This window comes from Balaenoptera borealis (assembly GCF_965194805.1).
Source record: "Balaenoptera borealis genome assembly, chromosome: 4".
Classification (NCBI taxonomy): Eukaryota; Metazoa; Chordata; class Mammalia; order Artiodactyla; family Balaenopteridae; genus Balaenoptera; species Balaenoptera borealis.
In genome coordinates, this window is record NC_138861.1 from 148650015 (window position 1) to 148677021 (window position 27007).

At 40.5% G+C, this 27007-nt stretch overlaps 1 protein-coding gene and 1 long non-coding RNA gene across 16 annotated transcripts in view; one reads left to right on the forward strand and one right to left on the reverse strand.

The window, feature by feature from the left end:
• ADD1 (adducin 1) overlaps positions 1-27007 on the reverse strand; it is a gene marked incomplete at its 3' end in the record, with an annotated part of 76825 nt that overhangs the window by 45228 nt on the left and 4590 nt on the right. The gene's annotated exons all lie outside the window — the stretch shown is intronic.
• On the forward strand, positions 501-27007 carry LOC309628341. The gene is made up of 2 exons (XR_014244432.1): positions 501-5650; positions 26834-27007. It is a non-coding gene; the product is annotated as an uncharacterized lncRNA (long non-coding RNA).

The window sequence follows — 27007 nt, forward strand, 5'->3', positions numbered from 1 at the left end:
AATACATGAATGGCTATAGCATAATCTGCTCAATACAGTATTATGAAACTATGAATATTCTTCAGCATAATACACGAGACTATAACATGTTTAAGTGAAAAACTATATATTTCCTATTCTATTATATAAAGTTATCAATATTATCACTGTAGTCACATATAGACAAGATGATATAATGGCAAATAAGCTGTATTAAAGTTGAACAAATTGATTCAAGAGAAGTAGGGATTAATGTTCCTCTATCTCAATATTCCATAAAGTTGCTATAATTTAACCTGTGTAAAAATTTTAAGATTTCACTCAACTTAAAATGTTGACACTGAAATCAATGAAATCTCTGGGAATAATACTTTCAAATAAACAAACATACACACCCAGCAGAACCCAAAAGTCTGGCTGAGCCATGACAAACAAGCTTGGCCTGCCCAGGTGACATCTCGCATTCACCCACTTTTCTCCACCTCCACCACATCACTCTAATCTAGATAATTACCACTCACCTCCTGGACACACAGTAGCCTCCTAATTAGTTTCTCCACTTCCAGTCTCCTAGCAACCCCCACACCGATCCATTTTTCACAGTGAGGCCAGAGAGAGTTTCAAAATATAAGTCAGATCATGTCATTCATTCCCCTGCTTAAAACCCGACAGGTAATAGGAGGATCTCTGCCAGATCCTGATTCAAGTAAACTGTAAAATAAAAAACTAAAAATGACATTCGAGACAATTAGAAATTTGAACACTAACTGGACTTGGATGGCATTAAGGAATTACTGTTAAAAATTTTAGGTGTGATATTATTATGGTTATATTAGATACATACAGAAATATTTATGGATGAAATAATACGACATCTGGAATTTGCCTAAAACTTATATGGGGTCGAGGGAGAGTAAGGGTTACACAAAATAAACAAGACTGGCCATGAGTTAGTAACTGCTGAAGCTGGATGAAGGATAAAGCAGGGTTCATTATACTGTTCTATTTCGTATGTGTCTGAAATGCTCCATAATTTTCCTTGCTCACAGAATAAAGTGCCTCCAGCCCTTTCATAAGCTGGTCTCTGTCTGCCTTCAGATGAACAAATTTCAGCATGTTCTTTCAGACAGATATGACTGATATTGGGATGAAAGGATATTTTAAGATTAACCTCCCCTTTCTACTAACACCACAGAAAATACCACTCTGCCTAGAATGATATTTATTCTGGAAATAACAAAAAGCGTGCCCTGGAATATTCTTTCTTAGCAAAGGTATTCCAGTCCCAGGACAATGCACCCTCACTAACATGTAACCAAACCTCAGATCAGAAACCAGACAAATTTTTGTTTCTCTAACACATCTAACGAGCTAATTCTAAAGCTTTGGGAGCAGATTCAATTATTTCTTGGCATCTCCCTTCTGGCACAGACATTCTGCTAACTATTCCAACCATTCACATGATTTACTTTTGAATCCCTAAAAACAGAACACTCAAACCAAAGGCTGAAACAAGAAGGTGGCCGTTAACAAAATTCTCTGGGTCAGGCGAATGCTGAAGACCTAGAGGGTCTTCTCCATTTCTAAATGTTCTTCAAACAATCTCAGAGAGCATAAAGACTGCCAGGTGATAATGAGCTATCACGCCATGGAAAATAAACCAGGAGGTATCAAACATGCTCATAAGATAATAAAAGTGGCAGCCTCTGCTGGTGTCCCTGGCCACCTCACAGCCAACTCCAGACAGCCTTTGGTACCGTCAATAGGAAAACAAGGTAAGAGGCGACCTCTGCAGTATCTTCCTCTATTTCTATAACTCCAGGTACTTAATATAGCTCCACCAGAGCCACTTTCCACATCATGTGCAAGGCAGCAGAGATAAAAAGTTACAAAATGAGTAGGAGGCCACAGACAAATAAATGTAATCAAATACTCTTGGTGCCATGAGAGAAATCTACTTACATATCAGCAGGCCAAAAGTGTCCAGGGGGAGGTAGAAAAAGCAGAGAGAGGGTATTATGGGTTGAACTGTACACCCCCAAATTCATGTTAAAGCCTTAACTCCCAGCACCTCAGAATGTGACCTTATCTGGAAATAGGGTCACTGCAGATGTAATTATTTAAGATGATGTCATACTGGAGCAGGGTGGGCCCCTAATCCAATATGACTGGTGTCCTCATACAAACGGGGCATTTGGACGCAGACAAGACTACAGGGAGAGGCCATGTGAAGGTGAAGGTAGAGATGAGCTGAGGTGAAGCATCTACAAGCCAAGGAACACCAAAGATTGCCAGCAAACCAGCAGCCAGGGGAGCGGCCTGGAACAGAGGCTCCCTCACAGCCTCAGAAGGAACCGGCCCTGCTGACACCCTGATCTTGCACTTCTGGTCTCCAGAACTGAGACGATAAACTTCTGCTGTTCCAGCCGCCCAGTCTGTGGTACTTTGTCATGGCAGCCCTGGGACACTGATGGAGCGCGGGCTGCCCCAGGACACTGATGGAAAGCTTCACAGAAGTGATGCTTTTAGAGCTAAGCAGGTGCTTCCAGGTTGGCTTGGGGCAGGTGGCAGTCACCTGGTGAATGAACATCTCTGGGAGGGCTCCGTAAGGTTTGCACCCAGAATGAAACGGCACCATCAGGCCACACTTAATTAAACAGAAGGTGGTCTCACCAAAAAAAAAAGCGCAGCTAGGGGAGGTGATGGGTATGTTAAATAACTGGACTGTGGGAATCATTTCACAATGTATACACATATCAAATCATCACGTTGTGCCCTTTAAACATATTACAATTTTATTTTTCAATTATACCTCAGTAAAGCCAGAAAAAAGCTTAAAAAATAGTGACGCCTTTGCTGGGAAGAGTGACAAGATTCTCTGCAAGCTTGGCAGAGCTAACAGTGACGGCCAAGCCTAGGCAGAGGGCTGGGAACAGTGCTGCAGAGACAGCCCACACCCCGTCCAGCGCCTCAGGTAGGAAAGTGGAAGAGACAAGGAAGCCCCCGCCGAACCCATTACAAATTCTCAGAAACCTTCAATTGTGGAACGGGTGCCCAGCCAGTCAATGAAAGGGGAGTCTCTAAATCTCCTGACAAAGGAGCCCAACACTGAGCCGTCTCCCAAATAAAACAGAATACAACCACAATGAGTTACAACCCTCACTGCCAACATTACTAGCCTAGTTCTCCACCTCCCCTAAAGGACAAACACCTACCTTACGTTTAAGATTCCTCTTCACAGCTTCGGGCTGAGTGTGCCCTGCTCAGGACTCACAGCTCAGTAAAAGCCTTTAATTACTCTGATCGGATCATTTCTATTCCTGTGTCTCCAGATGTTCTCTTGCAGATGAAACTGCTCAAAAGTTCCCTTTAAGATAAGCACTGCTTACTAAGTGATAATTACTGATCTAAAGCTCATCTTTTACATGTATTAACTCATTTTTCCGAAGGATAAGGAAACTGAGGCACAAAGCAGTTAAGAGCCTGCAGTGGGGTTGCTAGGATCTGAACCCAGGCTGCCCAGCTCCAGAGCACCTGCTCTTAACTCTGCCACACACTACCTCTCACCATCGTATGTCCAGGAAGCTCAAATTAGAAAGGAAAGAAAGAAAAAAAAAAAAGGTAAAATTGAATCAAAGCAGTGCTTCCTAGCCTTGTCGTCTGCTCTTATGCTCCTCTCATTGAGGAATTATACGGGTGGGTCCTCTTGCTTCCTCTCTCCTTTAGGATGAATGATTTGTTAACAGATTCCCAGCCTGAATCGTCCACATTTTATTACGTTTTTATATAGTTATATAGCAGCTGTTGTTTTTCTTTTACTATAGCACTTAATCAATCTTCTGGTGTATTATTACAGAGATTCCAGTTACTTGATTAAGGTTACACAGCCATAGTGGAGAAGCAAGAATCTGAAATTAAGACTATGGTTTAGACACGGGGAACTCTACTCAATGCTCTGTGGTGACCTAAATGGGAAGGAAATCCAAAAAAGAGGGGATATATGTATACGTATAGCTGATTCACTTTGCTGTACAGCAGAAACTAACACAACATTGTAAAGCAACTACACGCCAATAAAAATTATAAAAAAAAAAAAAAAGACTATGGTTTAGAGACTGCACTCTTAATTGCTTCTCACCAAATGGTCTTCCTGTGCTGATGAGAGGATTCTCCAGTCCAAGGGTCAGTACTGGGCAGTGGACAGGCCCTTGGGCTAGGTATCAGTGGTCAGTCCCACTTGTTCCACTGTATAATGTCATCACTTACGAAGTCCTCATCTATGAAGTAACAACATCTCCCTAACCTAATGATTAAATGAGACAATGTATCTGAAAGCACCTTAGGGAAAAAATGATAAAATAGGATAGAGGCACAGTCATCATCTCTATGACTCACAAACTCCAAACCAAATATTCCCCAAATCCAGTTAAGGAGAATGCAACTAGAAAATGCAAGGGATCAGAAGAGTGACCAACGCGTGAATTTTATGAGGACAGTGCCACAGGCCACTGTAGAGTACACGCTTCCACACAGACTCGTTCACTCAAACAACCCTGCGAGTTCCCAACCTGCGGAGGAAGAGCTGACTGAGTTTCAAGTTCCTGAGGCCGCAAGATAAATAAAAGGCCGAATCAGAACCTGAACCCAAGACCGCCCGTTCCAAACGCCACGCTTATCCATCAACTGCCACACAGGAAGTCAAAATGCGGATAACTGGCTGAGAGCAGGTAGCACACCGGGGTCTACTGTCTCTAACTCAGCACCATCTCCCCACTAAATAGCACATTAACAGGCCTCAATAAACATCGGGTAAGTGGGTGAATGGTGGAAAGGAATACACAATCATTCTCCATTACTAATTTCACAAAATTCTGCTTTCATCCAAAAAAAATGTATTTGAAGTAACATCCACTACTTTCAGATAGCATGTGAGCAAATATTAATCAGTATACTCTTAAGTGCTTTCAAGAAGAAATTCCACAAAGGAAACTACAATTCAGATTTCAGGAGAGGAATCTGGGAGAAGTAAATTTTATGTATGGTGTCTCACAATCTAACAAATAACCACCACGCCACAGGAGGGTCTCCACTGTAGTTACTATACTGATGCACATATTGAGTTACCCATGCCCAGAACAACTACATGTAGAAAAAAAGTAGAATTCAACTTTATCCTCTGACAGCATCAACCACTTTCTCTATTTTAGATCCTTCATGATACTGTTACTGTCCTTCAATTACTTTACTATTTTTATTTTTTTAACTATATTTTTGCTGAAGTAATGAAGACTTTCAAAATTTATGGTTTTATTGAAACAAAACTTTTCCTGAATTTCATTCCATGAGGGTGCTTACTATGTAAGGGTTTGAGTTGGATTTTTGCTTATTTTTCTGGGAAGGAGGAAGGGGGGAAAGCTTGGCAGGGCTGTAAGTAAGGAAGATTAAAATACCACAAAAACAGACTTCCGTGGTGGCGCAGTGGTTAAGAATCTGCCTGCCGGGCTTCCCTGGTGGCGCAGTGGTTGAGAATCTGCCTGCCAATGCAGGGGACGCGGGTTCGAGCCCTGGTCTGGGAAGATCCCACATGCCGCAGAGCAACTGGGCCCGTGAGCCACAATTACTGAGCCTGCGCATCTGGAGCCTGTGCTCCGCAACAAGAGAGGCCACGATAGTGAGAGGCCCACGTACCGCGATGAAGAGTGGCCCCCGCTTGCCGCGACTAGAGAAAGCCCTCGCACAGAAACGAAGACCCAACATAGCAATCAATCAATCAATAAAAAAAATCTTAAAAAAAAAAAAAAAAAAAGGACCCTATGATTATATCAAGCCCACTTGGATAATCCGGGGTAACCTCCTTGTTTAAAAAAAAAAAAAAAAAAAAAAAAAAGAATCTGCCTGCCAATGCAGGGGACACAGGTTCGAGCCCTGGTCCAGGAAGATTCCACATGCTGCGGAGCAACTAAGCCTGTGCACCACAACTACTGAGCCTGCGCTCTAGAGCCTGTGAGCCACAACTACTGAGCCTGTGCTCTAGAGCCCACGACCCACAACTACTGAGCCTGCGTGCCACAACTACTGAAGCCCGTACGCCTAGCCTGTGCTCCGCAACAACAGAAGCCACCGCGATGAGAAGCCCGCGCGCCACAACGAAGAGTAGCCCCCGCTCGCCACAACTAGAGAAAAGCCCGCAAGCAGCAACGAAGACCCAATGCAGCCAAAAATAAATAAATAAATAATAAAATGAAATGAAATCACAACAATTAGTCTAAGTAAAAATCTGCCAAAGGTAAATTTCTCTGAAAAGTAATCAGGTCAGTTGATGGAGACTGAAAACCCTTTATGCTATGAAATAATTACGAGCACACAAATTCTTAGATGGTCTCATTTTCACAAAAATAAGGACATACTATCAAGTGAAAAAAAGCAGGATACAGAGAACGATGTATTTATAGTACCTCTTGGTAGGGAAAGGAGGGATAAGAAAAATACTCATATTTGCTTTTATTTGCATAAAGAAATGTAGGAAGAATGTACAAGAAACTTAAAATGGTGGTTTGTACTTGTAAGGAATGGGATCTGGGTGAATGGAGGACAGAGATGGCCAGGAGAGTCTTTACTGTTCATATATACTTTTTAAAAGTTAAATTTATAAAAAAAGAAAAATTTAAAAATAAAACACCATTAAGAACATAAATAAAATCATAAGCATCCTTGAAGGTATAAATGAACAGAGTACACAGTACCTTGTATTTCCAGCAGCATGATGACATCGAACGTTTGTTTAAAGTTTAATATATATTCTGTTAAGTACTTTACTAGAGTGGCCCTATCCTGATTTTACACGTGATAAAATGTAGGCTCTAAGAGACTGTTTTACCCTAAGGTAGAGACAGTAAGTTAACCAAACTCTCAAGTTGAGTTAAGAATGTATAGGGTTAATGAGCCCCTCATAGTCAGTCCTCCAAAATGACTGTGTTCATCTCAGAAGCATTTACGGCTGAATATTTCCTTAAATCAGTACCGGCTTCACTGTGCAGCCGCTACGTACTTCCATCTTACGAAAAGCAGTAGAGTTCCTGGCCTCTAAGCACAACAGAGCACTTCACCCTATAAGGAATCAAGGGGATTTGATGCGCTGCCCTTCGCGCGTGAGGGTATGACAGGCAAGGTTTACTGCTGAAGAACAGGGCACTTAGCACACTGGTCTCAAAGTCTGAAGCTATTAGGGGAACACACCATCCTGCTAATTCCAAGAGGCAGACCAGGTTTTCTGCCCTTCGTCGTCTAAGCATCTTACACTGCTGTCTGGTGCACAGGAGGTGCTCAATAAAAGTGTGATGAGCTGAAGAGCTGCCAGCAGCAGAGCAGCCATGAGGACCCTTAGAGCCCTTCTGAGTCAGTGCGGTAAACATCTCCATCACAGTTCAAATCTAACCCCTTCGTTTGAAAAGTAGGAAAACTGATGGGACTTCCCTGGCAGTCCAGTGGGTAAGACTCCGCGCTTCCAATGCAGGGGGCAGGGGGGGTTCGGTCCTTGGTCAGGGAACTAGGATCCCACATGCCGTGTGGTGCAGCCAAAAAATAAATAAATAATTAATTAATTAAATAAAATAAAATTAGGAAAACTGAGGTTCGGAGAAGGGAGAAGACGGCCCTGGGCACACAGGGAGTCACGGGAAGAAAGCAACAGCCTGGTGTGTCTGGAGTCAGGCTAAGGCCAAGTCTGATGTCCACTGCCGTGCTTACTATTGTGATCCTGAACTTCTGAAGTTGTTAAACTTCTCTCTGGACCGCTGCTTCCTCACCTATGAACGGATGTTGTCATGGCAACCTTTAGGGATATCGTAAGAATCAGAAATGCCATTTGGAGAGCATTCAGCAGAGTGTCTGGCAGTGGACACACATTAAAGGGTGGCTATGATTACTGGGCAAGGCTAGGGCCAAAGTGTCCTGGCCAGGCTTATGGACATTCCGCAACACCAAATTGCTTCTTGCTCACGTGATTTTTATTGTTGGTGACAAATAATTAAAATTTTCTGATCTCTGTCATAACTGCAACTGGTTTCAAAAATATATTAAAAAATATTTTCTAGGGGCTTCCTTGGTGGCGCAGTGGTTGAGAATCTGCCTGCTAATGCAGGGGACACGGGTTCGAGCCCTGGTCTGGGAAGATCCCACATGCCGCGGAGCAACTGGGCCCGTGAGCCACAACTACTGAGCCTGCGCGTCTGGAGCCTGTGCGCCGCAACAAGAGAGGCCGCGATAGTGAGAGGCCCGCGCACCGCGATGAAGAGTGGCTCCTGCTTGCCGCAACTAGAGGAAGCCCTCGCACAGAAACGAAGACCCATCACAGCCAAAAATAAATATAAAAATAAATAAAAGATTACTATAAAAAAAAATTTTCTAGTATATATAATTTATTTCTCATTATCACTACCACCATAGAAATTTCCTATGTTAATATCGAAATAACTTCTGAAGACTTTAAAAATTCCAAATGGTATTTGACGGGGAAAATTATGAAAGTCTTAAACCATGTGAAAAAAAAAATGGCCAAAACCAAATTGAGACAAAGGAAAATCATGCCTCAAATTGCATATATTAGTTTTTACTTAATCAAAGTGGCGCCATTTCAACAAACATGACACTACTGAGGTAGAGGGGAGAATTCAAACTCTAAAAGGCTCCACCCGCATTTGGGCCACAGACAGAGCGACAGATCCCACCTAATGTTTCGAATGTCACTGAAGTAGAAGCCGAAGGATAACGTCATCAAACGCCTACTGCGCTCCCACCATGAAGCTAACACAGGCCGGGCACCGTTCTTCAGTCTGCATGCTTGGGAGACGCAATGCACAGAACAAAGATTTCTGCCTTCAGGAAATGCACATACTAGCAGAGGGGGCCAGGCAATAAACGTGCTACATAAGTAAACCACACAGTGCCATGGAAGGGGCCTGGGAAGACGCGGGGTGGGGGGGATCAGTGGCAACATTAAGAAGGAAAGGCTCCCAGAGGTGACATCACAGGTGGTGAGGGCGACAGGCACTCCAGCAGAGGGACAGCTAGAGCCAAGCCAGGAGTGAGGACTGGCTTCTGTTTGGGAGTGGGAGAGGGAGACAAAACTAAATCCGTTTATCATCATTTTCTTTAAGCACTGAGATATTTCAGTTATATTTTGGTAAATAAGCAAACAAAGATACAAGGAGGGCCACTCATACCTTACGTCCAAAACAGAACTCTTAATCTTCCCCCAGCCTAGTCTCCCTGCTTGGACTCAAACCCTTATAACTCATTCTGCATAAAAATGTAATCAAATCAGGTCCTGCCCCTGCTTAATTCCTATCAAGGACTTGCCATAGTCCCCAGAGTAAAATCTGAAATCTTGATCACAGCCAGCAGGGACCTTCCCAGTCTGGCTCCCAGCCATCTTTCTGCCTTGTTGTCCCAGATACACTAGCCTTCCTTCGGTCTGCAAACACACCCAGCTCCTTCCTGCCTCAGAACCTTTAGACCGTTCTCTCTGCCCAGAACAAACTTATTCCAGCTACTTTGAGCGCATTACTCCTTATCGGTCAAGTTTCAGGTCAAATTTCACCTCCAAATTTTGAGACCAAATTTTGAGACTAGTTTCCCTTACTCCCCTATTTAGAGTAGCCCCCACTCCCAGCTCTCTCAAACCACCCTGGGTTTTCTTTCCCTTCAAGGATTTATCCTACTTTCAGAACACAGACTCTGGAGCCAGACTGAGTTCAAATCCCAGCTCAGCCATTTACTGGCTCTGTAAACTTGGGAAAATGTCTTAACTCCCCTGGTCTCAGTTTCCACATCTGAAATAATGAGGCTAACAAATGTACCCCCTCAAACAGTTAATGCATGTAAAATGCTTAGAACCAGTGTCTGACACACTAACTACACACACTAAGTGTTAGTTATTAGCACTACCTTCAGAAATTCACCGTCTGTCTCCCCTAGTAGACTGTAACCCCCTAGAGGGCAGCAGACTCATCTGTCTTAGTCACTACTGTTTTCACAAGGCTAACCCCTAGAAGGCCCTCAATAAATGCACACTGAGAACCAAATACACATCCAGGTCTCACATCCTGGACTGGCAATGCTAATCCAAGTTTGGATTCCAGAGGCATCTGACTAACAAAAGCCATCACTTTGCCTCCTTCAATCACAACTGACGTACGACTGAAGAGACTCTGGGGGTACAAGCAGCTACTGAACAGACTCCAAATCCCAGTCTACCACTCACAAGGAGGTTCCAGACTGCACACCAACAATCTGTATATCAAATTGGGTTTTGTGTTTTGAGTTACTGGGTATTATGTTTCCAAGAATTACGTCAATTCCCAAAGTTGGTACACAAAGCTAAAGCTGTATCTGTGTCTAGCTGACGGGTTTTGGAGACTCAAGCAAGTATAACTCCCAAAGGGCAGGAAGTAAGAAAAGGAGAATTCTAGACTTAACGGTACTAGAGTGAGGCCCAGAAAGACTGCAGCGACCCAGCTGAGCAAGTCGGAAGCACAGGTTGACCAGCCACATGTGAGTATAGAAAATTCTACGTAGATTTGATAAGGAAGAAAAAAGCCACTCTGCAATCTAGTTAAACACATCAGGAGGAACTAACAACATTAGCCTAAGATGAGAATGTTTTTACCTTGAATGCATACTTAGCTAAGCAATACCATCACGTCTAACCAGAACGTGATCCAGTTTTGAAATGAACAAATAATTCATTCTTTCCTAGGTATGGTACACTGTGTGTCTAGGAAAAGCTTGGCGCCTTGGCCTTGCAGCCTGACCTTCTGGGGTTAATACAGGAAAGAAATGGTCCATCTAGTCAAGTGTTCAACCCCAAGCCTCAAATGAATAATAATGCTTCATTTACTTAGGGGAGGCAATTCTCCTCTGGTGCCAAAACCATGACATACTTCAAAATGATTTCCACACAACAGTTCAGAACATTTCTGAAAAACTACAGCATATCTTAACAAGCCAATAAAAATGCAAAGCACTCTCAAATAATTGCAACAGCACGAATAAAATAAATATCCCCCAAAATGTGACCCTTTTAGAAAATCCTAGTTGCAGGACCTTGCCTAGACTGGGAGCTCAAATAGCAGTTGCTAAACGAAACAGTGGAACATTGGAAAGGAAAGTTTACAGTGTAAGAAACCCTCCAAATGGCTTAAGATTAAATATAAAGTTTCACTTCCTTTTTGGCTCACATACTCTGAAAAGGAAGCAGAGGTATCAGAAAAATTTCCCTTCTTTGATGGATCGGAAGTGGCTGCTTTATTTGGTATTTCTCTGATTAGTAGGTAAGAATGAATGTTTTTTATATGTTTATTTACATCTGAAATTTCCCTTAGGGTCTATTAATTTCTCTACCTATCTATCTATTGAAATCTTGATGTATTTATTCCTACAAATGTGAAAAAAATAGTATACCTACACTGACCTTTTATCATATTTGACATTCCCAGACTATTACCTTCTATAATTTTATTTTTCAATTAGCAAATATTTTAACATTTTACATATTTAGGTCTGCAGACCTTTTCCTTTGAATTCTGCTTTTAAAGAGAAAGTTATCATTGCTTCCTAGGCACATGTCTAATAAAATGTTCCAAGGAAGTTTTAGGCATTATCTCTGATAAACATTTTACTTTGCTTTTTCTCTACAGTCTCTATAATTTTAAACATTTCTCCTGAATCCATCTGGAATTTATTTTGATGAATGTCTTCCAGTTATCTCATTGCTAATAATCCCTTCTCCCTGGAAACCTAGAGGTGTGTTTCTTCACCCCCCACCAGGCCCCACTGATGAACCTTCCAACTCTGCACCAGCAGCACCCCACTACTGCCTCGTCATCTACCCTTATCACCTTTTCCACCTCAGTTTCCTCATTTGTAATAAAATATACTCAAGTCATGTTCCAAGGTTGTTGGGGCAATCAGAAATAATAAGTGTAAAATATCTAGCACAATGTCTGGCACATAGTGGGTACCCTATAAACAGGAAATATTTTAATTATCTAGTATCTGATGAGGATGTAAAAGTAACATGCTAAAAAAAGTTCATTTCAAAAACTTCAAGAACATTAAGTTTAACCAATTAAAAGTTAAAAAACATCATTTTAATTAAAAATGTTTATTAAAACTATTGTGTTCTATCAACACATGGAGCACAAATTAATAAGTGAAGTTTCTCACTCTAACTCAACCCCTAAACCAATACTGTACTGTAACTTACTGAAAGAGACTTGGGTGTGGTTTTGAAAACAACTCTGGGTGAGTCAACTAAAGATAAGTCAACCAACCATCTGTTCAACTGAACAAATTTAAGTGAACTTTAATGCACCCTATCCTGTTTATATTTCCAAAATATGTGAGATAACACTGGTACAGAAAGAATCTGGCTTGGGTCTTCATCAAAATTCCATTAGCCTCTCAATGCTAACTGATTAATAAATGTGCTCAATTCATATCTAGAGTTCAGACCCTAAAGCCAAGCTACCTGGGTTCTGATCCCAGTTTACCATTTACTAGCTATGTAACCTTAGGCACATTTCACCTCTCTCTATGCTTCAGTTTCTTCATCTGTCAGTGGGAATGATATTATTAGCTACTTCCTTGGTTTAAGATTAAATGAGTTGGGACTTCCCTGGTGGTCCAGGGATTAAGACTCCACACTCCCAATGCAGGGGGCCTGGGTTCAAGCCCTGGTCAGGGAACTAGATCCCACATGCCACAACTAAGAGCCTGCATGCCGCAACAAAGATTCTGCGGGCTGCAACCAAGACACAGCACAGCCAAATAAATATTTTTAATAAATAAATAAAGTTAAAAAAAAGATTAAATGAGTTAATTTATGTCAAAAGTTTCATACAGTGCTTGGCACACAGTAAACAATAGAATAAATAGTAGTCATTATTATTATTATAAGCAGCAGCAACATCTTTAAAGACTGACTCAAGCTCTTCCAAAAGAACACTGGAAGAACATTCTATGATGGGCACTAATTAACTGTCTTCCTCGATACATGCACAGGGAACACCCAGCCGCACCACTTTTTAGAGTTCCCTCTTACAGACTCTATCACTGTTCTTTACTGTCAGTTTTTAATACAATTCCTAGACTGCAAGCTTACTGAGGCAGCAGCTATTACAATGCTTTACCTTCCAAAATTCCTAACACAATGCTCTGAACACAGATCTTAAATAACGCTTTTTAAACTAATATAATAGAAATAAAAAGCAGTAAGAAGAAACCTTGGAAGTACACATTTTTAGCACCAGAAAGAACTTGAGAAGCCACCTGATCATTTTACGATGATAAAACTGAGCAAACGACTTTAGCCAAGTCTCATATGCTGGCCAACCTGTAGCCAGCTCCTTCCTGTACCAAGAACATCAACACCTCACTCACTCCACTGAACTCTAACTGTGCATTTGAGAATCACCTCATACTAAATATGCTTTTCTTAAGTTTTAAACCAATACACAACCACTATTTCCATTACTAATAAATACCACTTGGAGATCTCAAGTAAGAAATATTTGAGGCCCTACCACTAAGATAAGATTTTCCATAATGTTATTTTCCAATGTTATTTGCAAGTAGGAAATACATAAAACCTCCAAGGGCTAAACAACAACCACAACAACAACAACAGCCAAAACCTTGAGACTAAAACTAGAACTCTGAATTGGAATCACTCACAGAAAGTGACATTACCACAGGTCAAACAACAAAAATCTGCATTGGTAGAGGCAAAAAAGGAGGAGCTGATGAGCTGAACTCTGTAAGGGGATGGAAATGGTCTCAGGATGAATAACCTTGGCTCACAGTCGAAGTAAATACAATCTTCTCAGGAAAAAACATCCTCAGTGTTGACTCCCCAGGTTTTTCCACAGGTTAAGATCAACCAAATAGAGGTCCAAGTCAAAAATTCAGTAAACCCAAAAACAATCTCCATGAGTGACAGGCATTGAAAAAAATAAATTACAGGTCCAAGCCCTCAAAGACTTCAAATACTAGAATTATAACACAGAACACAGAATAACTATGTATGAAATGTTTAAAAAACAAATTAATCATAAATACGACAAGCCATAGAGACTACCAAAAATGAGCAGGCAGAGCTGAAAAAGAAACCACAGAGAACTTTTAGAAATGAAATAATTTGAAAAAAAAAATGTTTAATCAACTAATGAATTAATAACAGCTTTGAAAGAGATTCCTGTTTACATACAGGAATCAGTGAATTAACAGATAGATTTTAAAAATATTATCCAGAAACCAGCACAGAGAGACAAGGAGATGCAAATTAACACAGAAAAGATATGAAGGACAGAATAAGAAAATCTACTATACATTTACTGAGTTATAAGCAGAGATAATAAAGAATAGAAAAGAATCAGTATCCAGAGAGAATGGCTGACAATTTTACATAACTGAAAGACACGAATCCACAAATACCAAGCAAAATAAATAGCGATCCATGCCTCATAAATACTGTAACGAATCTGCAGAATAGCTAAGGCAAAAAAATTTTTTCTAAAAGCAGAGGAAAAAAAGACATCACCTATGAAGGAATGATAATTAGACTATTGGCAAACCTGTAACAGAAACAACAAAAGTAAAGAAACTACTGAAAGGGAAATAACTGTCAATCTAGATTTCTACACAAAGAAAGGCTGTCTTTCGAGAATGTATGTGAAATAAGGTCATTCCAGATAAACAAAAACAGAGGTACCTCCTACAGACCTATAGTAAAGGAGCTTTTAAAGAAGAAAAAATGATCCCAGGAAAAAAATCAGAAATGCAATAAGCATCGTGAGTAAAGAAATTGTTAAACGAGAAAGTAAATCTAAAAATGTTTTTGAAAAACATAGTGATGATGCTGTCCAATTTATAAGGCTAAAAAAAAAAAGGCTAGACTAAAATACTGGATCAGAGTAGCATGTAACTTGATCATTGAGTTTAATCGGAATTAAAGTATTTTAACATCTTTGTTTTCTCTTGTAGTGGAATATGAAATTAATTTCACTTTGTTAAATATGCATGGCAAAACTTCAAGGGCAACCACTAAAAGAACATAATAGGGCTTCCCTGGTGGCGCAGTGGTTGAGAATCTGCCTGCCAATGCAGGGGACACGGGTTCGAGCCCTGGTCTGGGAAGATCCCACATGCCGCGGAGCAACTAGGTCCGTGAGCCACAACTACTGAGCCTGCGCGTCTGGAGCCTGTGCTCCGCAACAAGAGAGGCCGCGATAATGAGAGGCCGGCGCACCACGATGAAGAGTGGCCCCCGCTTGCCGCAACTAGAGAAAGCCCTCGCACAGAAACGAAGACCCAACACAGCCAAAAATAAATAAATAAATAAATAAATAATAAAAATAAAAGGAATTCCTTTAAAAAAAAAAAGAACATAATAGAGTATGTAATTTCCAAACCAAACGGAGTACATAATGAAAAACAAACAAAAGAACTTGGTTGTTCAAAAAGGCAAGAGTGCAGGGAAAAAAATTACAAATAGAAAACAAATTGTATGATGACAGAAGAAGTACAAATTTATCAGAATCACAATAAATGTAAATGTATTATGCCAGTTAAAAGCCAGATATAATACCCATTGTAGTAGGCTGAAGGATGGGCACCGAAGAAATCAGTCCTAATCCCTGGAACCTGTAAATGTCACTTCACATTGCAAAGATTGTGGAAATGTGATTAAGGTATTGGGAATGGTGAGATTATCCTGGATTACCTGGGTGGACCCTAAATGCAATCACCAGTATCCTTACAAAAAGGAGGCAGAGGGAGATTTGGCTACACAGACATAAAAGAGGACAATTTGACCAGAGACACAGAGATTGGAGTGATGCAGCTATAGCCAAAGAATACTGGCAGCCGTAGGAGTCAAGGAACAAATTCTCTCCTCTAGAAGGTCTAGAGGAACTATGTCCCCTCCAACACTGAGATTTTGGCTCAGTGATACTGATTTTGGACTTCTGGCCTCCAGAACTGTGAGAGAATAATTTCTCTTGTTTTAAGGCACCAAGTTTGTGGTAATTTGTTATAGCAGCCACAAAAAAGCTCACATCCCCATAAAACGTAAGAACAGAACATAGAAAGTTTGAAAGTAAATGGATGAAAAGAGGTATACCAAGCAAACAACAACAACAAAAAAAGCTGGAGTATCTATATTAATGTGAGACAATAAAGACCACGGAAAATAAAAGCATTACTTTAGAATGGAAGTGCTATCCCAAATAATGATAAAAAATTTCAATTCAACAGGAAGATACATATATATGCCTATTAAAATGGTGTCAACAGGAGGCTTCTCTGGTGGCGCAGTGGTTGAGAATCTGCCTGCCAATGCAGGGGACACGGGTTCGAGCCCTGGTCTGGGAAGATCCCACATGCCGCGGAGCAACTAGGTCCGTGAGCCACAACTACTGAGCCTGCGCGTCTGGAGCCTGTGCTCCGCAACAAGAGAGGCCACGACAGTGAGAGGCCCGCGCACCGCGATGAAGAGTGGCCCCCGCTTGCCGCAACTAGAGAAAGCCCTCGCACAGAAACAAAGACCCAACACAGCTATAAATAAATAAATAAATAAATAAATAAACCTCTGATAAAAGTTATAAAAAAAAAATGGTGTCAACACATATGAAGCAAAAACTATAAAAACTCAGAGAAAAATTGACAAATCTACCATCAAAATGGATAGATTAACCCATAATGGGTAGATTAACACCAAAGCATCGCTCAATTATTAAAACAGGCAAAGCAGTCAAAAAATTAGCAAACAGTAAATAGAAAAAAAAGAATAATGTAATCAAAAGATCATTAGAAGTATAGAGAACCTTGCACCTCCCTGCTTTCCAAGACAATTAAATTTTATGGGAGTTCCCTGGTGGTCTAGTGGTTAGGATTCAGCACTTTCACTGCTGTGGTCCAGAAATGAATGGGGAACTGAGACCCCGCAAGCTGTGAGGCACAGCCAAAAAATAAAAAATAAAAGCACAAACCACATGCTCCTTCAGGGGGAAAAAAACATACATCACATACAATGGAATTCATGTTTATCTATTCTTGCAACTATCATTCAGCCTTGATTTTTACTGAGAATAAAGATGATGTCATGGGGGACTTCCCTGGTGGTCCAGTGGTTAAGAATCCCTCTTGCAATGCAGAGGATGCCAGTTCGATCCCTGGTCGGGGAACTAAGATCCCACATGCTGTGGGGCAACTAAGCCCACGTGCCACAACTACTGAGCTTGCGTGCCACAACAAGAGAGCCCACACGCTGCAATGAAAGATCCCGTGTGCCGTGACTAAGACCCAATGCAGCCAAAAAATAAATATTAAAAAAAAAAGGAAGGCAATATACCAAAAAGTGGATTTTTCCTTTGTGCCTCAAAAAAAAAAAAAAAAAAGATGATGTCATGGCTGTTTTCACAGAACAATAAAATCTGGGGTCAAGAGCTGAAATAACGTACAAGTAACTCATTTTATGAAAAAGGTACTGGCAGCCTTCCATAGTTGTAGTCAGCAAAATCTGCACTATTTTCATAAGGATTCTACTTCACCCTAGTGCATCACAAAGCAATCAAAATGAAAACTATCCACCAAGAAAAAGTAAAACATACTTTAAAACGGCTAGCATGATTTTTATAAAATAGAAATGGTAAAAATAACCGTGAGTGAGTGATATGAAACATCTCAGTGATCTGGACACCTTTAACAGATCTACCTCATGTCCCTACGGAGAAGGCCCTAGCAGGAGTTCCTGTGTACTCATCCTCACGGGCTTCCTCTCTGTCTGACCTGAAGAGCCAGGAGCCCTTGAAGTGGGACCTGTGTTCTTGTTATGTTTGATTCCCAATGCCTAGTGCAATGCCTGGCACACTAAAGGCCTTTTTAAAAGTTCAGTGAATTAATACATCTCCTAAATGTGACTACTGTCATTTACAAACTAGAGACAAAGAAAATTCATACTGTTATCGCTTGACGAAAAGCTGGAAAAGAAATGTTTCCCTCAAGAAATTCCCTGCTTTCCAAAACAATTAATCAAACACCCTATGCAGAAAACAGAGCACATTCAATATTCCAGACATCCTAGGTCAGGGACATTCCCAGTGGTTACACTGTCAATGTACGCTGTGCTTCAGTTCCTGTGGACGATTCTCAGAATAAACTGAGATAGAGAGTATCTGGATGGAGGGGTCATCTAGTTCCCCTAAAGATGGACAGACTACCTTCATATCTCTCCTACTGAAATAGACACTCAGTCTTAAAGGGAGTTCATTCTATGAGACTCAAGAATCATTTCTACCCTCCCTTCTTGCCTGAAGCTCTATGCAATAATAACCTGATTAATGGTATCACCTGGGAACAAGGTTGGCCTATTAACTAAAATATTCTTTAATCTTGGAAAGCATGGCTTAACCACAAAGTTCTTGCTAAGCTGCAAATACATACAGCTGTAACAAAACAAAAATATCTCTGCACATACTTTATTAAAAAAAAAAAAGAGAGTGGGAGTAGCTAGTAAACAGGACTCTTTATTGCCTTTCTGTGCCTCTCCCACTTAACATCTGCTTCTCCCTGGTCTATACACTGGAAAAGGAAGAAAGGAAAGGAAATGCACACTGACAACATACCTATGTACCACACGCATTCAAAAGTTCTCTCATTGTGGCCTCACAACACTTCTAGTTAGACAAGACTGTTACTATTACTACTTCTGTTTCAACCGAAGAAAAAAAGTGAGTTCAGAGAATTTCACCAGCTTGATCCAGGGCTACACAGTTTGAGTGGCAAATTGCATCCAGATACTATATCCCTAATACCCAGCATTATACCAGTAACTGACAACTAACTTACTTCAGTGAGAATAAAATGCCTAATGCAGCATTCGCATTTTTACAGCTTTATTGATATACATCATAAAATTCACCGACAAAGTGTACAGTTCAGTGGGTTTTAGTATATTCAGAGAGATGTGCAACCATCATCACGATCTAATTTTATAACATTCTCAACACCCAAAAAGAAACCCCACACACATTAGCAGTCAGTCCCCATTCCTATTCCTCCCCTCCCCTACCACCTCTTTCTCTGGCTTCTTTCATTTAGCAAAACCTTTTCCAAGTTTATCCATTTGCAGCATGTATCAGTATTTCATTCTTTATTACCGGGTTTGTTTCCACTTTTCAGCTATTAAGAGTAATACTGCTACGGACATTCACATACCAATTTTTGTGTGAACATATATGTTCTTCAGCATTTGCATTTTCAAAAGGTTTTTCACAACATTCTCTCCTTTGCATCTTATAACTGCTTCATTTTGTGAGAGAGAACTGAGGTTGGGGTCAGTTAAGTGACTTTGTCACCCACTGCTGGGTAACCCTCAGTGAACCTGCAGTAAACTCGCACCTTCTGGCTGAAGACCTGCTCATTCCTTACCACCACACTGCTTTGTCTCCTCCACAAGACATTTCAAGCAACAGCATGCGGATGAGAAAAACTGTCTGCTTCGCTGAGGAGCTCCCTGAATCATTCTCCGTAAGTCAGTGCACAAGGCAAATTTAAACTAAGCCTTATCAGATGAAGCGAAGGGGAGAACAAAGTGTTTGAGACAGGGTATTCTGCAGGTGCCTCCCCGCGCCGGCCTCCTGCTCCCCACGGAAACACTGAAGGTTGCTACTGCAGGGTGCCGCGGAGGCACCCATGGAGTTAACACCCACTGTGCGCTGCCTCTGAGGGCACCTCGGTCCTGTCCGCATGTGCCTGCGGGCTCGATTCCCACATCAGCCTGAAGCTCCCAGGCCCCCACAGCTCCCAAGGCCTCGACGCAGAGCTAAGCTGTTCTGAAAGGGGGACAGTATTTGGGGAGCATATACGGTCAGTTGTATAAACCCCCTTTTCCAACCTCCTGAAACAGTTCCTAGGCTTATAATATTTTTGGTAATAAGGTTCAGAAACATGGTTAATAATTATATTAGTAATATATAGCAGCCACTTACTAGGTAGCTTTTATGCATTTAATTCATTTAATCCTCACAATAACTGTGTAAGATAGGTACTGTGATTACCTCTTTGTTACACGTCAACACTTTCTTATGTGGGGAATACATGTAGTTGGTGGGAATATAAACTGGCATAATTCCTTAGGAGGGTAATTTGGAAACAGCTATGGAAACTAAAAGTACAAATATCCTTGAACCAGGCAATTTCACCTCTGAGACTATACCTACAGATATACTTCATAGTGCCCAAAGACAAAGAATATTAACTGAAAAAGTTTATAACAGTAAAAATGTGGAAGCTAATACCTATCAATACAGCAGTGATTAAATAAATTGTATTGTTAAGACGAAATACCTGAGACTATTAAAGAGAACAAAATAGATTTATGTGTGCTGCTACTGAGTATTCGCCAAGATGTATTAAGGAGGAGCAAAATCAATATCATTATGTGTAACAATTTATTTTTTAAAGGAGGTATATGTACACACCACCACTCTGGCTGTGTGCTCTTGGGCAAGTTATAATACTTAACCTGTCTCATAGCTCCCTCGTCTGCAAAATGGGACAACAACAATACTTCCCATGGAGTACTCAATAAAAATTAACTATGGCTATTATTAAACTTAATGATTATTTAATTATGACACTACTACTAATAACAATAATTTTGCCATTATTAGATGGGCTCCACCAAAAAAATCAATTTCATATCTACACTACCCAGTGCCAGGCATTACACAAGTATAGGGAAACTGGCAAACAGCACCTGCTCTGCTTCCCCATCTAGTTCACAGCCCACGAGGGTTTTCTTTTCCAGATGTCTAGCCTACATGGCCTGCCCCCACCAACAGGCAACAAGAAACCATATACAGTGAGACGGGTCTCCACTGCCCAGATGCTTTCCCCCAAAAGTACACAGATTCGATCTCTGATCAAACATCACCTCCTTAGAGAAGCCTACCTCCCTCCCCAATCTGAAACAGATCCTTGTTGCCACCATTCTCCATTCCCTTATCCTGTTCCCTTAACCAGTTCCATGGTCTTCACAGCAGTTGTTACTATCTGACATTACAGTATTTCTTTATTACCTAACCTCTCTTTCTAGAATATAAGTTCCCAAGAAAGGAAAATGTGTCTCATTTCCTGCTCTGTTCAGTGCCCAGAATAGTACCCAGCATATAGTAGGTGCTCAATAACTATAGGTGAAGAGATGGGACTGCAAGTTAATGAAAGCTACAGAATGGAAAATATGCTTGCAAAATAACATTTTAAAAATTACTGTCATTTTATCCTGGCAGACTAGGCTCTCAAGACACTGTTCAGTTAAAAGTTAAGTGGGCAAAAAAAAAAAAAAAAAAAAAAGTTAAGTGGGCTTCCCTGGTGGTGCAGTGGTTAAGAATCCGCCTGCCAATGCAGGGGACACGGGTTCAATCCCTGGCCCGGGAAGATCCCACATTCCGCAGAGCAACTAAGCCCGTGTGCCACAGCTACTGAGCCCGTGCGCCACAATTACTGAGCCCGTGCTCTAGAGCCCATGCTCTGCAACGAGAGAAGCCAGGACAATGAGAAGCCCGCGCACCACAACGAAGAGTAGCTCCCGCTTGCCTCAACTAGAGAAAGCCCATGAGCAGCAACGAAGACCCAATACAGCCAAAAATAAAAACAGATAAATTAATTAATTTTAAAAAAAGTGTCCTCCACACTCCAGTCCTACTGTATTTAAAAATGCTATTCTTTTCCTATGTAGCTTCAATTCATACAAAATCATGTCAAAATATGCTCAACACTTTGAAGCTAACAGATATCAAAGACAGTATTATACATTAGTCGTAACACTTGTTTAAAAAGGTACTTCTGGAATAAATAAAGCTCAAAGGGCAAAACTGAGTTAAACTTGCTTCCCTTCATTCCTTCCAACTCAAGTTTCCTGCATGTAGAAGGTCAGAACAAGCATTAACTATTAAACAGTTTTGTTAAAGTTTAATATTATGCTATGTTAAGATACCTAAATATTTTAAGGAGCCATGTGTTAGCCAGCAAGCACTGAACAAACTAAGCAAGTATTAGCATGTTTAATCTGTCTGCTACTTAACCAAATCTTAGATTCAATTTTTAAAACCGCAGACGATAGGAAATTCAAAAAAAGACATCCCTTCTACTTGCCAAAATAACTTGCCAAAGCATGGGGGAAAATAAAAAACAAAATGATATATATGATTCAAAGAAAAGTGCTGTTGTTGTTGTTGTTTCACTGACTTCAGATCTCAAGGAAGCTAGGAATTTAATTTACGTAAAAAGAAAAAGAAAATGCTGCCATTCACCATCTCCAACGCAGGAAAAATTTTAAAGTCCTACTGCTAACATAACAGAACAAAGCTTAAGAACGTTTATAGGAAGAAATAATAATTCAGAACCCAACAACGTAAAATTTATGATGTCTGGAATCCAATAAAAAATTACCTAACAAGCAAAGAAGCAGGAAAATATGACCCATATTGAAGAGATAAATCAATCAAACCAACCCAGAACTGAAAGGGAAGTTAAAATTAGTGGACAAGGTCACTAAAACAGTTAGTACAACTGTATTACATATGTTCAAAATCTCAAGTAGAGAGATGAAAGATACAAATATGATACGAATTGAACTTCTAAAGATGAAAGCTACACCATGTAAGATGAAAAATTACACTGAACAAGATTAATGATAGATTAAACATTGTAGAAGAGAGAGTAGTGAATATGAAGACACAGCAATAAAAAACAACCAAAACAAAACATAAAGGGGAAAGACAAATAAATGAACAAAGCATCCGTGAGCTGTGGGGCAACTTTAAATGGTCTAACATGAATGGGACTGGAGTCCTCAAAGGCAACATGGAGAAGGAAATGTGAAAAAATAATGGCCAAGATTTTCTCAAGTTTGACAAACACTATAAACCCACAGATCCAAGAAAGCAGCTCAATGAACCCCAAGCACAAGAAACACGAAAAAACTACTGAATACAAAAGCACATCAAAATACTATAAAATTGCTCAAAACCAATGATAGGGAAAATCTTAAAAGCAGCCAAAGAAAAAGACATGTTATGTAGAAGAACAAGATAAGGATGACAGCAGACTGCTTGTAGGAGGTGATGCAAGCAAGAAGACAGTGAAGGGCTTCCCTGATGGTGCAGTGGTTAAGAATCCACCTGCCAATGCAGAGGACACGGGTTCGAGCCCTGGTCCGCGAAGATCCTACATGCCACAGAGCAACTAAGCCCGTGCGCCACAACTACTGAGCCTGTGCTCTAGAGCCCACGAGCCACAACTACTGAGCTCATGCGCCACAACTACTGAAGCCCACGTGCCTAGAGCCCGTGCTCCGCAGCAAGAGAAGCCAACACAATGAAAAGCCCACGCACTGCAGCAAAGAGTAGCCCCCCGCTCGCCGCAACTAGAGAAAGCCCATGCGCAGCAACGAACACCCCAACGCAGCCAAAAAATAAATAAATTTATTAAAAAAAAAAAAAAAGACAGTGAAGCAACATCTTTAAAGTAAAACTAAAAGATTTTACCCCAAGGTTTTGAGTTTCCAGACCTTTGGCTCAAATTTATAATTTTGTGTAGTAAGCTTCTGTGGCAACGGCACCTCTGAATTACAAGCATTACATTTTCTCAAACAGTATCATCTCATTTGGCAAGATGAGCTACAATATGTATAGCATCTGCTTTTTCAGTACAATGCTTCACACCCAAAAGGCATGAGATAAATAATTGTTGGGGGTGAATTTAAGAGAAGTTACTGCACCATTAGCAATGCTTCCTCTCTCCTTTTTGCCCCCAAGTATATTCTAAATATGTGATAATAAATCACACACTTGAGCAGCACCTATCGCTTACAAAGTACTTTTTCATTTAATCATCATACAAATTCTTTGAAGTAGTTAAGGAAGATATTATCATCACTGCATAAATGGGGAAACTTAAGTTCAGAAAAAGAGAAGTGATGTGCCCAAGGATAAGAGGTGGAGGAAGTGATGGAGGTGAGGGTAGGCAAGGGGCTTTGCCATTTCTTGGGTTCTTCCTCCGGGCCAGGTTTAATGCTAGCTTAAGATTAATTTGGCAAATTTTACAGCAATATGGATGGACCTAGAGATTATCATACTAAGTGAAGTAAGTCAGACAAAGACAAATATATGATATCACTTATATGTAGAATCTAAAAAGATGATACAAATGAACTTATTTACAAAACAGAAACAGACTCACAGACTTCGAAAACAAACTTAGGGTTACCAAAAGGGAAAGGTCAGGGGAGGGATAAATTAGGAGTCTGGAATTAACATATACACACTACCATACATAAAATAATCAACAAGGACCTACTGTATGGCACAAGGAACTCTACTCAATATTCTGTAATAACCTACATGGGAAAAGAATCTGAAAAAAAGGATGTATGTATATGTATAACTGAATCACTTTGCTGTACACCTGATACTAACACAATATTGTAAATCAACTATACTCCAAAATAAAATAAAAATTAAATTAAAAAATATTAATTTGGCAAAGAAAGTTATACAACTAGGTGTAACCAGGTGTTTCTAACTCCAAGTAGCTCTTACTATGGAACCATAGCTGAAATATATTAAACTAAAGGACAAACATGAAATATAAAAATTCATTCTGGGATAGAACTAGAATAATGAAGTTGAAAATTCTACTCAAAGAAGAGTAAAGCAGATTTCTTGAAGAAAGAACAGTCCTTATTTCATTTATTATAATGGACAAAGCCCCCAGTGATAGCCCTGCAACCAATACCATGTGACATCTCAGGACAGTATTTCTCCTACATAGTTCCTTACTGTAGACCAAAGCAGGATGCAACGAAAGAAAGTCCACTGGCAGACAAAACAATTAAGTCCAGGAGGCAGATGTCTAATTTGATCTAATGATAAAATTTAAACTCCAGGCAGAAATCAGCAAATGATGCCCCGCCTGAAGCCAAATCCAGCCCACTGCCTGTTTTTATAAGCATCACAAGCTTTGATTTTTAAAGGCTAAAAAAAATTATATGAAACATAAATATATGATAGACATGAAAATCAATTCAAAGTTCAGCACCCATAAACACGGTTTTATGGGACAGTCACGCTCATTCACTTCCATATCATCTATGGCTGCTTTCATGCAACAACAGCAGAGCTGAGTAGTCGCAACAGAGATCATACAGCCCTCAAAGCCTAAAATATTTATTATCTGGCCCTTTACAGAAAGTCTGTCAACTCCTGCTTTAAGGGAACAGATGGGCCTTTAATAATTTGCCATGAACATTATTTCTCACAACTAAGCTCTTAAAAAATTAGGGCTTCCCTGGTGGCGCAGTGGTTAAGAATCCGCCTGCCAATGCAGGGGACACAGGTTCAAACCCTCGTCTGGGAAGATCCCACATGCCACGGAGCAACTAAGCCCGTGCGCCACAACTACTGAACCTGCGCTCTAAAGCCCGTGGGCCGCAACTACTGAGCCCGCGAGCCACAACTACTGAGCCCACAAGCCACAACTACTGAAGCCCACGCACCCAGAGCCTGCACTCCGCCACAAGACAAGCCATCGCAATGAGAAGTCCGCGCACTGCAACGAAGAGTAGCCCCCTCCTGCTGCGACTAGAGAAAGCCCACGTGCAGCAACAAAGACCCAACGCAGCCAAAAATAAATAAATAAATTTATAAAAAAGAAAAAAATGCCATTATCAGACAAGATATTTGTGTTGAATGTTCATTAAAAAGCAGTCATATCTTCTTGAATAAAGTATGGTACAACCACATAAAGGCGCACAATGCAACTGGAAGAAGGAATGAGAAATATGTCTATATTATAGTCTGGCATGGATGCCAAATGGTAAGTGAAAAAAAGCCTGGTGGGATTAGGGAAACGCAAATCAAAACTACAACGAGATACCACCTCATACCCATTAGGATGACTATTACGGCTACTATCAATAAAAAGAAAACAAATGTTGGCAAGGATGTGAAAAAATTGGAGCCCTTCTGCTCTACTGGTGGGAATGTAAAATGGTACAGCCACTGTGGAATACAGTACAGTGGTTCTCCCAAATTTTTTAAACAGAATTACCATATGATCCAGCAATTCCACTCTGGGGTATATAACCCAAAGAACTGAAAGTAGGGTTTCAAAGAGATATCTGTACCTCCATGTTTACAGCAGCAGTATTCACAATAGCTGAAATGTGGAAGCAACCCAACTGTCTACTGAGGGATGAATGAATAAACAAAATGTGGTATTTACATACAATGGAATGTTATTCAGCCTTAAAAAGGAAGAAAATCCTGATACATTCTATAACATGGATGAACCTCGAGAACATTATGATAAATGAAATAAGTCAGACAGAGAAAGACAAATACCGTATGGTCCCACTTATACATGGAATCTAAAAACAAGACAAAAAGCAATTCCTTAGTCAGTATTTTATAATAACTATAAATGGAGTATAACCTTTAAAAATTGTTTATCACTACCTATAGCTTATATGATATTGTACATCAAGTTACTTCAATTAAAAGAAAGAAAAAAAGATTAAAAATAAAAGCAATTCCTAAACACTGAAAGCAAAATAAAAAACGAACACTAGGGCTTCCCTGGTGGCGCAGTGGTTGAGAATCTGCCTGCCAATGCAGGGGACACGGGTTTGAGCCCTGGTCTGGGAAGATCCCACATGCCACGGAGCAGCTGGGCCCGTGAGCCACAATTACTGAGCCTGCGCGTCTGGAGCCTGTGCTCTGCAACAAGAGAGGCCGCGATGGTGAGAGGCCCGCGCACCGCGATGAAGAGTGGTCCCCACTTGCCGCAACTAGAGAAAGCCCTCGCACAGAAACGAAGACTCAACACAGTCATAAATAAATAAATAAATAAATAAATAAATAAATAAAAGAACGTGAATTTCTTAAAAAAAAAAAAAAAAAAAGAA